Below are 17,175 nucleotides of genomic sequence, written 5' to 3' on the forward strand. Positions count from 1 at the left end.
GGTGTCTGGATGCAAAGTTTTGGCATTTTGTGTTTTCGCTTGTTGCGAACAGATCTATGTTTGGTGTTCCCCACTTTTGAAAGTATTTTTGAAGTACTTGAGGATTTAGCTCCCATTCGTGTGTTTGTTGGTGATTTCTGCTGAGGATATCTGCCAACTGATTGTGTATCCCTGGAATGTATTGTGCTAATAGATGAATTTGGTTGTGAATTACCCATTTCCAAATTTGTTGGGCTAGAAGGGAGAGTTGGGATGAATGTGTCCCTCCCTGTTTGTTTAGATAGTACATGGTTGTCATGTTGTCTGTTTTGATAAGAACATTCTTCTGTGTGAGAAGAGGTTGAAAAGCTTTGAGTGCTAGAAAGACACTAATAGCTCCAAGTGCTTTATGTGTAGCCGTTTGTTTTTTACATCCCATTGCCCTTGAATGTTGTGATTGTATAGGTGAGCTCCCCAACCAATCATTGATGCATCTGTTATAATTATGGTCTGAGGCACAGGGTCTTGAAATGGCCGCCCTTTGCTTAGATTTGTGGAATTCCACCACTGAAGGGACATGCATATTTGGCGGTCTATCAACACTAGATCTTGAAGTTGACCGTGTGCCTGTGACCATTGTTGTGTAAGGCACTGTTGTAAGGGCCGCATGTTTAATCTTGCGTGTGGAACAATTGCAATACATGATTCCATCATTCCTAAAATTTTCATGACAAATCTGACAGTATATTGTTGATTTGTCTGTATTTGTATGATAATATTTTGGAAAGCTTGTATCCTTTGTGTATTTGGACATGCTAGAGCTTGCTGAGTATTTAGTATTGCACCCAAATACTGTTGTATTTTTGCTGGTTGGATGTGTGATTTTTGGTAGTTTATTGAGAACCCTAGTGTGTGCAAGGTTTGTATCACATAATGCGTATGATTTTGGCATTGCGTATGACTGTTTGATTTTATTAGCCAATCGTCTAGATATGGAAAGACATATATATGTTGTCTTCTTAGGTAGGCTGCGACTACTGCTAAGCACTTTGAGAATACCCTTGGAGCTGTTGTTATTCCAAAGGGAAACACTTTGAACTGGTAGTGCTTTCCTTGAATGACAAACCTGAGATATTTTCTGTGTGCTGGATGGATGGGTATATGGAAATACGCATCTTTCAGGTCTAATGCTGTCATGAAATCTTGTTTTTGTAGTAGTGGGATGACATCTGGTAAAGTTACCATGTGAAAATGTTCTGACAGGATGTAAAGATTGAGGGTCCTGAGGTCTAATATTGGCCTGAGGGTGCCATCTTTTTTGGGAATTAGAAAATATAGTGAGTAAACTCCTGTCCCTGTTTGAGATTGTGGCACCAATTCTATTGCTTGTTTGAGTAGTAGAGATTGGACCTCTTCTTGCAACAGACTGATGTGTTCTGTGGCTGGTTTGTGTGACCTTGGTGCGATATTTGGAGGAGTGTGTATCAATTCTAGGCAATAGCCATTGCGGATAATTGATAGCACCCAATTGTCTGTGGTAATATTTTGACAATTTGTGTGGAACTGATGTAGTCTTCCCCCCACAGGAGCGGTGTGGAGTGGAAGGGAATGAGAGAAGCCAATGTTTTGGGTGCTGTGGAGGTTGCTTAGACGCCTGACATTTCCCTCTATTTCTGGGGTACTGTCCTCTATATGTGCCCCTAAAACCACCCCGTTGGTATTGCGGTTGGTAGGTTAGCTTTGCTTGTGATGAGGATGCCTCAGCAGTCTGTGGTCTGAACCCACCTTGAAACTGAGGTTTTCAAAAGGACCCCCTGTATGGTGCTGAGTAAAGTGCACCCATTGCTTTTGCTGTTTCAGAATCCTTTCTTAATTTTTCTATGGCTGTGTCAACTTCTGGCCCAAAAAGATGTTTTTTATTGAACGGCATATTTAAAACAGCCTGCTGTATTTCTGGTTTGAATCCAGAAGATCTGATCCATGCATGCCTGCGTATTGTGACTGCAGTATTGACACTTCTATCAGTGGTATCTGCTGCATCTAGGGCAGATCGCATTTGATTGTTAGTAATGGCTCGCTCTTCTTCCACTACTTGTTGTGCCCTTTTTTGGTGTTCTTTGCGGAGATGCTGTATTATATCTTGCATCTCGTCCCAATGGGCTCTGTCATAGCGAGCTAATAGTGATTGTGAGTTGCTATCCTCCACTGATTTGCTGCCTGGGATGCAACTCTTTTCCCTGCAGCATAGAATTTCCTGCTCTCCTTACCAGGTGGGAGCGCATCTCCTTATGACTGACTGACTGCTCTTTTCCTGGCAGTGCTAACTACCACAGAATCTGGAGGTACCTGATGGGTGATGTAATCAAGGTCGGAGGTTGCAGGTTTATATTCTTTCTCTCTCCTGGGTGTTATTATACGTGCCTAAACAGGTTCACTAAATATTTAATCCACGTGTTTTACCATGCCTGGGAGCATGGGAAGGAATTGATATATAGGGGGTCATTCCAACCCTGGCGGTCGGTGATAAAGCGGCGGCCAACCCGCCAACAGGCAGGCGGTCAAAAAAAAGGTATTCTGACCCTGGCGGGAACCGCCAACACAGGCTGCCACTTTAACACTCCGACCGCCACGGCGGGACAGACAAACAGCGCGGCAGTCACCGCCAACAGGCAGGCGGCAGACAATGTACCGCCCACCCTATCACAACTCACCAATCCGCCACCTTTTCCGGGGCGGGAGCCCCGCCGATAAAAACACGGCGGAAGCAGACTACGAACGGGAAAATTCTCACCTATACACACTCCACGAGGACGGAGAACAGCATGGAACCCGAATTAAACATCCTACCAGCTATTGTCTACCTGCTCATCTACCACGAGTACGAACGCCAGTGCAGACGACAACGGTGAGTACTGCACCTACGACACAGGGGAGGGGGGAGGAGGAAAGCTTACGGGCACACACATATGCGCCCCCCCACCCCCCAACTATCTACACACCAATGCAGAGCACCAAGTCACAGTGACACCACCCAAACCCCCCGGAATAATGCAAAGACATAATTAAAGTGAGAAACAACATTTATGTATAAAAGAGGTTCTTTGAAGTCATGGTAAAATAGCAATATGAATTGTAAAAAATCAAGTAAGAACATTGCGAAACCGATAAACATATGGACAACATGGAGGAGGCAGGGTGCCCCGAGTGCAGCGTGAACACTAGCTCGACACAGAACCGGCACTGTCAATGGGCCAGCGGTGCTTGACAGGAAGGGCCCAGCGGAGCGGTGCTTGACAGGAAGGGCCCAGCAGAGCGGTGCTTGACAGGAAGGGCCCAGCAGAGCGGTGCTTGACAGGAAGGGCCCAGCGGAGCGGTGCTTGACAGGAAGGGCCCAGCGGAGCGGTGCTTGACAGGAAGGGCCCAGCGGAGCAGTGCTTGACAGGAAGGGCCCAGCGGAGCGGTGCTTGACAGGAAGGGCCCAGCAGAGCGGTGCATGACAGGAAGGGCCCAGCAGAGCGGTGCTTGAGACGGCGGGGCCCAGCGGAGCGGTGCTTGACAGGAAGGGCCCAGCGGAGCGGTGCTTGACAGGAAGGGCCCAGCGGAGCGGTGCTTGACAGGAAGGGCCCAGCGGAGCGGTGCTCGACAGGAAGGGCCCAGCGGAGCGGTGCTTGAGACGGCGGGGCCCAGCGGAGCGGTGCTTGAGACGGCGGGGCCCAGCGGAGCGGTGCTTGACAGGAAGGGCCCAGCGGAGCGGTGCTTCAGACGGCGGGGCCCAGCGGAGCGGTGCTTCAGACGGCGGGGCCCAGCGGAGCGGTGCTTCAGACGGCGGGGCCCAGCGGAGCGGTGCTTCAGACGGCGGGGCCCAGCGGAGCGGTGCTTCAGACGGCGGGGCCCAGCGGAGCGGTGCTTCAGACGGCGGGGCCCAGCGGAGCGGTGCTTGACAGGAAGGGCCCAGCGGAGCGGTGCTTGACAGGAAGGGCCCAGCGGAGCGGTGCTTGAGACGGCGGGGCCCAGCGGAGCGGTGCTTGAGACAGCGGGGCCCAGCGGAGCGGTGCTTGAGACAGCGGGGCCCAGCGGAGCGGTGCTTGAGACGGCGGGGCCCAGCGGAGCGGTGCTTGAGACGGCGGGGCCCTGCGGAGCGGTGCTTGAGACGGCGGGGCCCTGCGGAGCGGTGCTGGACAGGAAGGGCCCAGCGGAGCGGTGCTTGACAGGAAGGGCCCAGCAGAGCGGTGCTTGACAGGAAGGGCCCTGCGGAGCGGTGCTTGAGACGGCGGGGCCCAGCGGAGCGGTGCTTGACAGGAAGGGCCCAGCGGAGCGGTGCTTGACAGGAAGGGCCCAGCGGAGCGGTGCTCGACAGGAAGGGCCCAGCGGAGCGGTGCTTGAGACGGTGGGGCCCAGCGGAGCGGTGCTTGACAGGAAGGGCCCAGCGGAGCGGTGCTTCAGACGGCGGGGCCCAGCGGAGCGGTGCTTCAGACGGCGGGGCCCAGCGGAGCGGTGCTTCAGACGGCGGGGCCCAGCGGAGCGGTGCTTGACAGGAAGGGCCCAGCGGAGCGGTGCTTGACAGGAAGGGCCCAGCGGAGCGGTGCTTGACAGGAAGGGCCCAGCGGAGCGGTGCTTGACAGGAAGGGCCCAGCGGAGCGGTGCTTGAGACGGCGGGGCCCAGCGGAGCGGTGCTTGAGACGGCGGGGCCCAGCGGAGCGGTGCTTGAGACGGCGGGGCCCAGCGGAGCGGTGCTTGAGACGGCGGGGCCCTGCGGAGCGGTGCTTGAGACGGCGGGGCCCTGCGGAGCGGTGCTTGAGACGGCGGGGCCCAGCGGAGCGGTGCTTGACAGGAAGGGCCCAGCGGAGCGGTGCTTGACAGGAAGGGCCCAGCGGAGCGGTGCTTGAGACGGCGGGGCCCAGCGGAGCGGTGCCTTTCTGCACGGCGGGGCCCTCTTCAGCGGTGCCTTTCTGCACGGCGGGGCCCTCTTCAGCGGTGCCTTTCTGCACGGCGGGGCCCTCTTCAGCGGTGTCTTTCTGCACGGCGGGGCCCTCTTCAGCGGTGCCTTTCTGCACGGCGGGGCCCTCTTCAGCGGTGTCTTTCTGCACGGCGGGGCCCTCTTCAGCGGTGCCTTTCTGCACGGCGGGGCCCTCTTCAGCGGTGCCTTTCTGCACGGCGGGGCCCTCTTCAGCGGTGCCTTTCTGCACGGCGGGGCCCTCTTCAGCTGTGTCTTTCTGCACGGCGGGGCCCTCTTCAGCGGTGCCTTTCTGCACGGCGGGGCCCTCTTCAGCGGTGCCTTTCTGAACGGCGGGGCCCTCTTCAGCGGTGTCTTTCTGCACGGCGGGGCCCTCTTCAGCGGTGCCTTTCTGCACGGCGGGGCCCTCTTCAGCGGTGCCTTTCTGCACGGCGGGGCCCTCTTCAGCAGTGCCTTTCTGCACGGCAGGCCCTCTTCAGCAGTGCCTTTCTGCACGGCAGGCCCTCTTCAGCAGTGCCTTTCTGCACGGCGGGGCCCTCTTCAGCGGTGCCTTTCTGCACGGCGGGGCCCTTTTCAGCGGTGTCTTTCTGCACGGCGGGGCCCTCTTCAGCGGTGCCTTTCTGCACGGCGGGGCCCTCTTCAGCGGTGCTTGTCCAGTCATTCAAGGGAGCCAGACCTGGCCAGGACTCCCTGCTTAGTCGCCCTCCGACCGTGCAGTTGCTGGACCCTTCTGTGACGGAGTCCTGGGCCCGTGGGTGTCCTCCCTCACACCCGGGATGGGGCTTGTGGGGCCCTCCTGGTCCGCGCCCCTGCTGGCTGACTTCTCCGCCCTGCTGCCCTTGCCCTCCTTTGATGAGGCTCTCTGGCCCTTGCCTCCCCTGGATGTTGTGGCAGGTGACGGCCCAGGACTTTGCTCCTTGGGGGCAGCCATATCAGTCTTCTCGCGGCGGCCCTTGATTTTACGGGTCCTCTTTCCAGGGGGGGGGGCTGGCTGTCCCCTTGCTGCTGGCCGATGTATCAGTGCTGGGAAAGGGTGGACTCCAAAACCCGTGCACAATGGTGACACTTGAAGCAGGGCTGGTGGTGGCTGAGGTGCTCTTGGGACTCTTAGCAGATGGAGGGGGTGGGTCAGGTGGGGCAAAGAGGTTAAGTTTGGAGAGGTAAAGTTTTTTAGGATCAATGTAAAGGGTAGGTGTAGTGGGTATGGGAGTGGAGGAAGAGGATGTGGTTGTAGGACAGTCAGGTGTGCTGTCTTTGGGTGCAGGTGCTTGTGACGTAGGCTGTCGTGAGGTGGTTGGCTGTTGGGTGGGTGGCTGCCTGCGTTTGTGTGTCTTGGAAGAGGGGGTGACAGACACAGTGGGAGAGGACACAGGGGACGTGTAAATGGCAGTGGGGGTGGTGACTGCACATGTGCGGACTGTACTGGAGGGTGTGCTGGTGATGGAAGTACTGGCTGATGGTGGTGTGCATGCAGGTGTGAGTGGAGACGTCACAGGGAGGGAGGAGGGAGACGAGGAGGAGGGGGACACAGGGGTGGTAGTGACTGTTGGCATGTCTGCATCTGGGTGTTGCTTGGGTGAATGCTTGTGTGATCTGTGGTGCTTATGTCTGGATGAGCTGCCCTTGGGTGTTGAGGTGTGTGCAGGCTGGTCTGATGGAATGGATAGGCTGAGGAACAGGAGACAGAGACAGGGTGGAGGCAGTTAGAAGAGGGAGGCTGGAAACAGGGACAATGGCTGCCATCAGTGCTGAGGCCAGAGCATTGAACGATCGTTGATGGGCAGCCTGACCCGAATGAATGCCCTCCAGGTATGCATTGCTCCGATGCACCTCCCTCTCTACCCCCTGGATGGCATTCAAAAGGGTAGACTGCCCAACAATGATGGTCTGTAGGAGGTCAATGACCTCCTCACTGAGGGCAGCAGGGCTAACATGGGCAGGGCCTGAGGTGCCTGGGGCGAAGGAGATGCCCGCCTTCTTGGGCGAGCGGGCATGGAGCGAAGGCTGAGGGGCTGCTGGGAGGGCAGAGCTGGTGCGCTGGGTGGCGGCTGTACCTGTAGAGGCGGGGGTCCCGGATGTTGCCGCCACCGCTAGGGTGCTCCCTTCCGAGGACATGTCGGTGTCGCTGGTGTCACCACGGGTCCCCGTTGTGGTGCTCCCCTCGCCCTCCGTATCACTGGTGACCTCGGTGTCTGTACCATGGCCCACCGGGGCCTTGTGAGTTGCAGCTCCCTCGTGCTCCGATGCCAATTCTCCTCCGCCTGATGATGCTAATGCACAAGAAGATAAAGAAAAAGGGTGGGGGAGAAATAAAAACAGGTTCAGTGCATGCATTGTCAACACCGTTGGCGGAGAGGACAGACACAGGAGCCTCATGCACTACGCCGCGCAATCGGGGTACACTACTCAGTACTTGTGACTAGCCCAACAGGTCTATGGACAACAAATGCGCACATGGGTGATGCTGGACCATGGATTGCTGTACTTGGCACCCTACAGAGGTGGGGGGCGGGGGCACAGGGCCATGCCTAAAGGAGGGGACTACACTACAGAAAGCGCCCTGGCCTAATGTCACCCACAGCCCTCCTCCCCCACCCAGACGCCTCCACTGCGTGTAAAGATAGCAGAATGTGCTGGTACTCACCCCCTTGTGTCTGCTGTGATGTCCTCACGTGCCCATCCAAATCGGGGTAGGCCACCGCCAGGATCCGGGACATCAGGGGGGTCAATTGGCGGCTGGCACCCATCCCCAGCAGTGACTCAGCGGTCTTCCTGGTCCCGCGGCGGATGTCCTCCCACCTCTTTCGGCAGTGGGTGCCCCGTCTGTTGTGGACCCCCAGGTCCCGGACTTCCTTGGCGATGGCACGCCAAATGTCGACTTTCTGATGGGCGCTGACCTATTTGACATGTACAGGGTGGGAAAGGAAATTTCAACATTTTTCTGCATGTTAGATGTGATTGCCCCCCCCTCCCCAACCCTGCCATGTGGCACATGCTCTCATCTGTCGTGCCTTGCACTCCTCATTCGCTCCCCACCCCACCATCTTACATCCACCATACACAACCCAGGCATAGCCCATTCAACGTGCACCCAGTGTACTTACCTGTTGGTCTGGAGGACCGTAGAGTAGCGCATACTGGGGGAGGACCCCATCCACAAGTTTCTCCAACTCTTCTGAAGTGAAGGCAGGGGCCCTTTCCCCAGTCGCGGCAGCCATTGTCTCTTCCAGACCGAGGTCACAGCAGCACTTGCAGTATAGGTCCTCTCCTGTGGATGATCAGGTCTCGAGTGATTAAGCAGATAGAAAATGTCGGTCACGCCCGCGGCGGTGCGTACCGCGACCGCCGGCGCACATCGTCATTGGCTCCTGAGACCCATAGGGTTCAATGTTAACCAATGCTGCTTTGCGCCGCGGTCTTCGACCGCCTACCGCCACGGTGTGCCACGCCAGCGCAGTGACCTCACATCCCACTGTCACACTTCACAGGTCAGGCAGCCGCCATTTCAAGGGCCCACATGGCATGATTTCTACTGCGTCACACAGGCCTAGGCCTTGCATTGCCACTCATACAAGCCTTTCAATGCATAGCGATTCGTGTACTGTGCAAGCTGTGGGAACGAACCTGTGGGTTGCTTGACTCTGTGCTCCATGTTGTCCTTCCTAGGCACCGTCCGCTGGGACTTGCGAGGAGAAGGATGAATCCTCCCGTGTACCGACCGCTGGTGGACCTGTCGACAATGGAAGAACGACATATTATACTTCGATACCGACTTGACAGAGCCACTATACATGAACTGTGTGCCCAGCTGGAGCCAGACCTGATGTCCCCCATCCGCAAACCCACAGGGATTCCCCCTCTGGTGCAGGTTCTGTCAGTACTCCATTTTTTGGCAAGTGGGTCTTTTCAGACAACAGTGGCCATGTCATCAGGGATGTCTCAGCCTATGTTTTCTAAGGTTTTGTCCAGAGTGTTGTCTGCCCTGATGAAATACATGCAGAGATACATTGTTTTCCCTGAGGAGGGTGATTTGGCCACTGTGAAGGGTGATTTCTATGCCATTGGACATATCCCCAACATCACTGGTGCCATTGATGGGACCCATGTGGCTTTAGTACCCCCAAAAGACAATGAGCAGGTGTACAGAAATAGAAAAAATTACCATTCGATGAATGTCCAGGTGGTCTGTTTGGCTGACCAGTACATCTCCCATCTAAATGCCAAGTTCCCGGGGTCAGTGCATGACGCGTATGTCATGCGAAATAGCAGCATCCCTTATGTGATGGAACAGCTACAGAGACACCGTGTGTGGCTAATAGGTGACTCTGGTTACCCCAACCTGCCTTGGCTATTGACCCCAGTGAGGAATCCCCCGACCAGGGCAGAGGAACGGTACAATGAGGCACATGGGCGAACTAGGAGGATTATAGAACGGACCTTCGGGGTCCTGAAGGCCAGGTTTAGGTGCCTGCATATGACAGGGGGATCACTCATGTACTCACCAAAGAAGGTGTGTCCTATCATCGTGGCCTGCTGTATGCTTCATAATCTTGCATTGCGACGCCATGTGCCTTTCCTGCAGGAGGATGGTCCAGATGGTGGTGTTCAAGCAGCTGTGGAGCCTGTGGAGAGTGAAGAGGAGGAAGACGACGGGGACGACACGGACAACAGGGACACAGTTATACAACAGTATTTTCAGTAGCACACAGGTAAGAATCACCCACGCCATTTTACATTTACTTCTGGCCTCCTGCATCTCTACTTTCTGTGTTTCCCCCCAGTTCCTTTTCACTGATTTTTGACTTTCCCTTCCCTTTTCAGAGCTGTATGACCCACAGCGTGACTTCTGCTTTGTTTGCCCATGATCTAATGCTTATTGACACTGGTATGTTGTCATCACAATGTAAATGAACATTATTGCACCGTTATGTGTAATACATTTGTAAAGAATACAAGCAGACTCCTGACATTTGAAGTGCAATTGGTGATTTATTTTAAGTGCTGCGTATAGGTCCATGATAGTAAAACGGTGATGGGTGGGGGTGGAGTAATGTCCATGGCAGAGTCCAGTTCTCAGTAGCACAGGTGCATTGCCCATATGCCTGTGGAAGGATGGAGCAGGGGCAGTTCAAGGTTGGACAGGGTGACAATGTGGGACAGTGGGATGACATCAGGGGGTATCTTAGGCTGGTGGGGGTCTTGGCATCCTACTCTGTCTTCTTGTGTGATCTCAGGTTCCGCTTGCGGGTGGTTGATCTTCAGCAGGAGGTGAGGTTCTGGTGGCCTGTCGTGGTGTGGGGGCCTCCTGTCCACTAGCGCCGGGGGAGGTGGTAGGCTGTTCGTCGTCCGGGCTGGTGACAGGGGCCCTTTGGGGTGCCACATGGTCCCGCAATGTGGTGACTATCTGGTTGAGGGCCAGGACGATGGTCCCCATTGCGGTACCGATGTTCCTGGGTTCGTCTCTGAACCCCATGTACCGTTCCTCCTGCTGTGCCTGGATCTCCTGGAACCTGGCCAGTACTGTCGCCATCGTCTCCTGGGAGCGGTGGTATGCTCCCATGATGGTGGTGAGGGCCTCTTGGAGAGTGGGTTCCCTGGGCCGGTCAACCCCCTCTCGCACAGCAGCCCTCCCAGTTGCCCTGTTTCCCCGGGCCTCTGTCCCCTGGACGGTGTGCCCACTACCACTGCCCCCAGGTCCCTGTTGTTGTTGGGGTGGTGGGTCAGCCTGGGTGCCCTGTAGTGGCGGACACACCGCTGATTGACACGTCCTGGAGACAGAGGCATGGGCCCGCTGGGTGGGAGCTGTGCTGGTATTCCCAGAGGGGGTTGGGTCTGCTGTGGCCTGTGTCTGTGTGTGGGGAACCGACTGTCCAGAGGTCCCCGATGGTCCGGGCTGGTCATCAGGTTCTAGGTCGACAGAGCTGCTGTCATCACTGGGGGCCTGTTCTGGGGGCAGGATGGACAAATCTGAACCCTCCTGGCCGGTGTGTTGGCGTTTGGGCCCTGCAGGGGTAAAAGAGTATGGTTATTGCTTCTGTGTGTGCCATGGCGTGCGATTTGTGGGTGCCCTTGTCCCCCAGTGCTGGCATTCCCTTTTGGGAGGAGTTGTGAGGGTGGTTTGTGGGGGGGGATGGGTATGTGCAGTGGTCATGCTTGGGTGATGGGTGTCCATGGTTTGTGTTGGCATTCAGGGATTGGTGTTGTGTTGGGTGGGTTGTGCTGGTGAGACATTGGCAGGGAGGATGTGTGCTGGGGGGTTGGGGGTGAGGGTGGGGGTGCGGGTTGGCATGCTGGTGGTTGGGGGGGGTGAAGTAGTTGGGATTAGACTTACCAGAGTCCATTCCTCCGCCTACTCCAGCGAGGCCCTCAGAATGCAGGATGTTCAAGACCTCTTGCTCCCATGCTGTGAATTCGGGTGGAGTGGGTGGGGGTCCGCCGCCAGTCTTCTGCACAGCGATGTTGTGTCTTGCCACCATCGACCGCACCTTCCCCCGTAGGTCGTTCCAGTGCTTTCGGATGTCTTCCCGGTTTCTGGGATGCTGTCCCACAGCGTTGACCCTGTCGACGATCCTTTGCCATAGCTCCGCCTTCCTGGCTATTGTGGTGTGCTGCACCTGTGTGCCGAATAGCTGGGGCTCTACCCTAATTATTTCCTCCACCATGACCCTGAGTTCTTGGTCCGAGAACCTGGGGTGTCTTTGGGGTGCCATGGGGTGGTGTTTGTGGTGATGAGTGTGGTGTGTGTGGTGGTGTGTGGTGTTTTGTGCGTGGATGTAGTGTGGGTGATGATATTGTGTTCCTCTGTGTGTTGGGGTTTTCGATAGCTGTGCTCTCTCTCTCTCGCCTTCTCTCCGAATTTCTAGTAGTGGGGGTTTGTGGGTGATGTGGGTGTGTGTTTTATAGTTGATTGGATGTGTGGGTGTGGTGTGTGTATGTGTTTCAGGTGTGTGTATTTCGAATTGTCCAATGTGGCTGTGTTTTGTAAAGGTGTGTGTATTTTGACCGCGGCGGTGTGTACCGCCAATGGAATACCGCGGTTGAAAGACCGCCGCGTGGATTCGTGGGTCGTAATGGCATGGGCGTGTTTGTGTTGGCGTGACGGTGGAGGTTTGGTCATCTCCAGTTTATCGCTGACCGCTGATGAGGCGGCCTTCCGTGGATGTCGGGTTTTTGGCGGTTTGGCAGTTGTGGGTCAGAATGACCGTGGCGGTTTACCGCGGCCGCGGCGGTAGAATGGCGGACTTCTGACCGGCGGTAAGAGCCTTTTACCGCCGAGGTCAGAATGACCCCCTTAGTGTGTTGAGGATAGGGTGTTAAATAAGAAATCCTCTTCTAGGGGTTCCGTATGCATGGTGACACCATGATATGCTCCAGCCCTAGTTATAACTTGGTTGCAGACAGTGCTATCCTCAGGTGGTGATGGTTTAGAGGGATAGCTCTCTGGATCATTACTAGGAATGAGATCTGGATCATAAAGGTCCTATGGATCCACACTGTTGTTGTGAGTCATAAGAGTGAGTGGGTGACTGCACTGGTATAGGACTAGTAGGAGGAGAGGTAGGTAGGTGTGGGGAGTGAGGAGGAGAATGAGGAGGTGGTGGTTTCTCCTTCCTCTTTGACACTTTTGCTGGAGGCTGCATAGTGTCCAATTCCTCCTGAAAGGCTAGCTTTCCTTTTGTTTTCAGAAGAGGTGCTGTTTGAATTCTGCCAGTTTTCTTATGGATGTGGATCTTGGACTGCCTTTCATCCATAACTTCAACTACTGGTTGTACTTCAGACTCCTCTTCAGAGATTTTGTGGCTTTCTTTAAGTCTTTTTGAAAGTCCATTTTCCTCTGTATAAGCTGGCCTTTTCGGCTCCGAAGCAGGCTTTTTTGGGATCGAAAAAGATGATGCTGATGAAGGTTTCGGCTCCGAATGTGGTTTTCTAAGTTTCGACTCCGAAAAATGGTGTTTACTTTTGTCGGACATGGAGCTTTTTGTTGCCTCAGATGTTTTCGGAGGAGTGGCCTTTTTCGGTGCCGAACTGGTAAGTTGGTCACCTGTAGTCTTTTTTCGGGCCGAGCCATGGCCTTCCGGCAGTGGCGTACCCAAGGCCTTGTGTTTTTGCTTTTGTGAGGGTACAGGGGCAGGCGTACTCACATGTTGTCCTGTCATGACTGGTCTGTCTTCTTCTGATTCCTGATCGGATTCGGAATCTCGAACCAAGACCGCTGTTTGCATCAGTTCTTTTTCCTCTATGTCAAGATTTTCACTGCTTCTCAACGCCATTTCAAGACTTCGTGCCCTCCTGTCTCGAAGAGTCTTTTTCGATTGGAAGGATCTACAGGCCTCACAATTTTCTTCCTGATGATCAGGGGAAAGGCAAAGGTTGCAAACCAGATGCTGGTCTGTGTACGGGTATTTCGTGTGGCACCAAGGACAGAATCGGAATGGAGTTGGATCCATGAGGCTTTCATGCGGTAAGGCCTTAATAGCCTCCACCGCCCGCCAGAGTTCCCCCCTCCAAAATACCGCTCCGCGGTCGAAAGACCGCTGAGGGTATTTTGGGTTTTGCACTGGGCTGGCGGGCGACCGCCAAAAGGCCGCCCGCCAGCCAAGTGCAAAACACCCTTCCCACGAGGACGCCGGCTCAGAATTGAGCCGGCGGAGTGGGAAGGTGCGACGGGTGCAGTGGCACCCGTCGCGTATTTCAGTGTCTGCAAAGCAGACACTGAAATACAAAGTGGGGCCCTCTTACGGGGGCCCCTGCAGTGCCCATGCCATTGGCATGGGCACTGCAGGGGCCAGCTGCGCCGCCATGGAGGATTCATTTGGGCAGCGGAAAACCGGCGGTCTCCGCATCTGACCGCGGCCAAACCGCCGCGGTCAGAATGCCCTGCGGGGCACCGCCAGCCTGTTGGCGGTGCTCCCGCCAACCCTGGCCCCGGCGGTCCATGACCGCCGGGGTCAGAATGACCCCCATAATGCCAGGAGAATGAAAGAATAATGTTCAAATAACATGTATAAAGCAACAAATGTCTACACAAAGGTACAGAATAGTCACCAAACTGTAATGGCAATAAGACAAAACTTTGAAGGCCAAACCATATAAGGTCTTAAGGCTCACAAGATGATAACTTTCTGTTTTTATAATTGTAGGAGGCTGGCCTGGTTTATAGCGGGTACCTGATGGTACTTACTCCTTGTGCCAGGTCCAGTTATCCCTTAATAGTAGAATAGTAGTGTTCTAGCAGCTTAGGCTGATAGAGGTAGCTATAGCAGAGCAGCTTAGGCTGAACTCGGAGACATGCAAAGCTCCTACTATACCACTTATATCATATAGTACTATATCATAAGAATCACAATACTCAGAGTTACTCAAAATAAAGGTACTTTATTTTAGTGACAATGTGGCAAAAATATCTCAGAGGATATACTCCCTTAGGAGGTAAGTAAAATACACAAAATGTACACACAAACCAAAATCAGGTAAGTAAACAGTTAGAAAAGTAGTGCAAACACTGGAGAATACAATGGGCCTATGGGCAACACAATCCATATGCTAAGAAAGTGGAATGGGAACCACTTAGGGACCCCTGGCCTACTGTAGTGTGTAGAGGGTCGCTGGGAGTGTAAGAAAACACTAAGGGTGTCCAAGATACCCCTCCCCAAGACCCTGAAAAGTAGGAGTAAAGTTATCCTACTTCCCCAGAAAAACACTAAAGTCGTTATAGGAGATTCTGCAAAGACCACAACAGACTGCAAAGCACTGAAGACGGTTTCCTGGATCTGAGGACCTATAAAGGAAGGGGACCAAGTCCAAGAGTTACGAAAGTGTCTGAGGGGGCAAGAGCCAACTAAACCCCGGATGAAGGTGTAAAATGGCTGCCTCTGGGTGGAAGAAGCTGAAGATTCTGCAACAACGGAAGATGCCAGGAACTTCTCCTTTGCACAGAAGATGTCCCACGGCGTGCTGCAGGATGCAGAGTTGTTTTCAAGCAAAAAGACTGCAAACAAGCCTTGCTAGCTGCAAAGGTCACTGTTGAAGAAAATGGGTGCTGCCTAGGCCCAGGAAGGACCAGGAGGTCGCCCCTTGGAGGAGGGGACAGAGGGGGCACTCAGAAACACAGAGAGCCCACGCAGAAGCAGGCAGCACCCACAGAAGTACTTGAACACAGGATCAAGAAAACTGGGCACGGCGGTCATCTCAACACTACAAAGGAGGGTCCCACGAAGCCGGTGCTCAACTCAGCGAGTTGAGCAACGCAGGACGGAGTGCTTGGGACCTGGGCTGTGCTGTGCACAAAGGATTCCTTGCAAAAGTGCACAGAAGCCCTAGCAGCTCCATTTCACGCAGTACACAGGATTACTGTCTGGCATGGGGAGGCAAGGACTTACCTCCACCAAATTTGGACAGATGGAGCACTGGACTGTCGGGGTCACTTGGATCCAGCTCCAGTGTTCCAGGGACCCATTCATCACGATGAGAGGGGAACAAGAGGACCGGTGAAGCAGAAGTTTGGTGCCTGTGTTAGCAGGGGGAAGATTCTGTCGACCCACATGAGATTTCTTCTTGTCTTAAAGTGCAGGGTGAAGGCAGACAGCCCCCAGAGCATGCACCACTAGGAAACAGTTGAGAAAGCCGGCAGGATTAGGCGCTACAATGTCGCTGGTAGGCTTCTTGCTACTTTGTTGCAGTTTTGCAGGCGTCCTGGAGCAGTCAGTGGTCGATCCTTGGCAGAAGTCGAAGAGGGAGATGCAGAGGAACTCTGGTGAGGTCTTGCATTCGTTATCTGACGAAAAGCCCACAGGAGAGACCCTAAATAGCCCTCAGAGGAGGACTGGCCACCTAGTCAGGTAAGCACCTACCAGGAGGGGTCTCCGACATCACCTACTGGCACTGGCCACTCAGAGGCCTCCATTGTGCCCTCACACCTCTGCATTCAAGATCGCAGAGGTCTGGGAGGAGCTCTTGGTGATGGACAGGGGAGTGGTCACTCCCCTTTCCTTTGTCCAGTTTTGCACCAGAACAGTGGCTGGGGGATCCCTGAACCGGTGTAGACTGGTTTATGCAAGGAGGGCACCATCTGTGCCCTTCAAAGCATTTCCAGAGGCCAGGAGAGGCTACTCCTCTCAGGCCCTTAACACCTATTTCCAAAGGGAGAGGGTGTAACACCCTCTCTCAGAGGAAATCCTTTGTTCTGCCTTCCTGGGACTTGGCTGCCCAGACCCCAGGAGGGCAGAAGCCTGTCTGTGGGTGGCAGCAGCGGTAGCTGCAGTGAAAACCCAAGCGAGCTGGTTTGGCAGCACCCGGGGTCCATGCTGGAGCGCCGGGGATGCATGGGATTGGCACCCCAATACCAGATTTGGCATGGGGGGACAATTCCATGATCTTGTACATGTTACATGGACATATTCGGAGTTACCATTGTGAAGCTACATATAGGTATTGACCTATATGTAGTGCACGCAGGTAATGGTGTCCCCGCACTCACAAAGCCCGGGGAAATTGCACTGAACTATGTGGGGGCACCTTGGCTAGTGCCAAGGTGCCCTCACACTTAGTAACTTTGCACCTAACCTTCACCAAGTGAGGGTTAGACATATAGGTGACTTATAAGTTACTTAAGTGCAGTGTAAAATGGCTGTGAAATAACGTGGACGTTATTTCACTCAGGCTGCAGTGGCAGTCCTGTGTAAGAATTGTCTGAGCTCCCTATGGGTGGCAAAGGAAATGCTGCAGCCCATAGGGATCTCCTGGAACCCCAGTACCCTGGGTACCTAGATACCATATACTAGGGAATTATAAAGGTGTTCCAGTGTGCCAATCAGAATTGGTAATAATGGCCACTAGCCTGCAGTGACAATTTTAAAGACAGAGAGAGCATAAGCACTGAGGTTCTGATTAGCAGAGCCTCTGTGACACAGGCACCACACAGGGAACACCTTCAGGCCACAACTATGAGCACTGGGGTACTGGCTAGCAGGATCCCAGTGAGACAGGCAAAAACAAACTAACACACAAGTAAAAAATGGGGGTAACATGCGAGGTAAGATTGTACTTCCTTACAATAATGTACTAAATCATGCAAAAGTAGAAAACGTTTACTACTAAACATAAGACAGAACTCTCAATGCTGTAAAATCCCAACTATGGAACATCATTCTGCTGATGGACACCCATAAATGAAGCATACAGTCACACAAATATCACACAGATGTATAAGAGACACTTCTACATAATGGAACAAGTTACGTACA

The sequence above is a fragment of the Pleurodeles waltl genome, chromosome 6, assembly GCF_031143425.1.
Source record: "Pleurodeles waltl isolate 20211129_DDA chromosome 6, aPleWal1.hap1.20221129, whole genome shotgun sequence".
Taxonomy (NCBI): Eukaryota; Metazoa; Chordata; class Amphibia; order Caudata; family Salamandridae; genus Pleurodeles; species Pleurodeles waltl.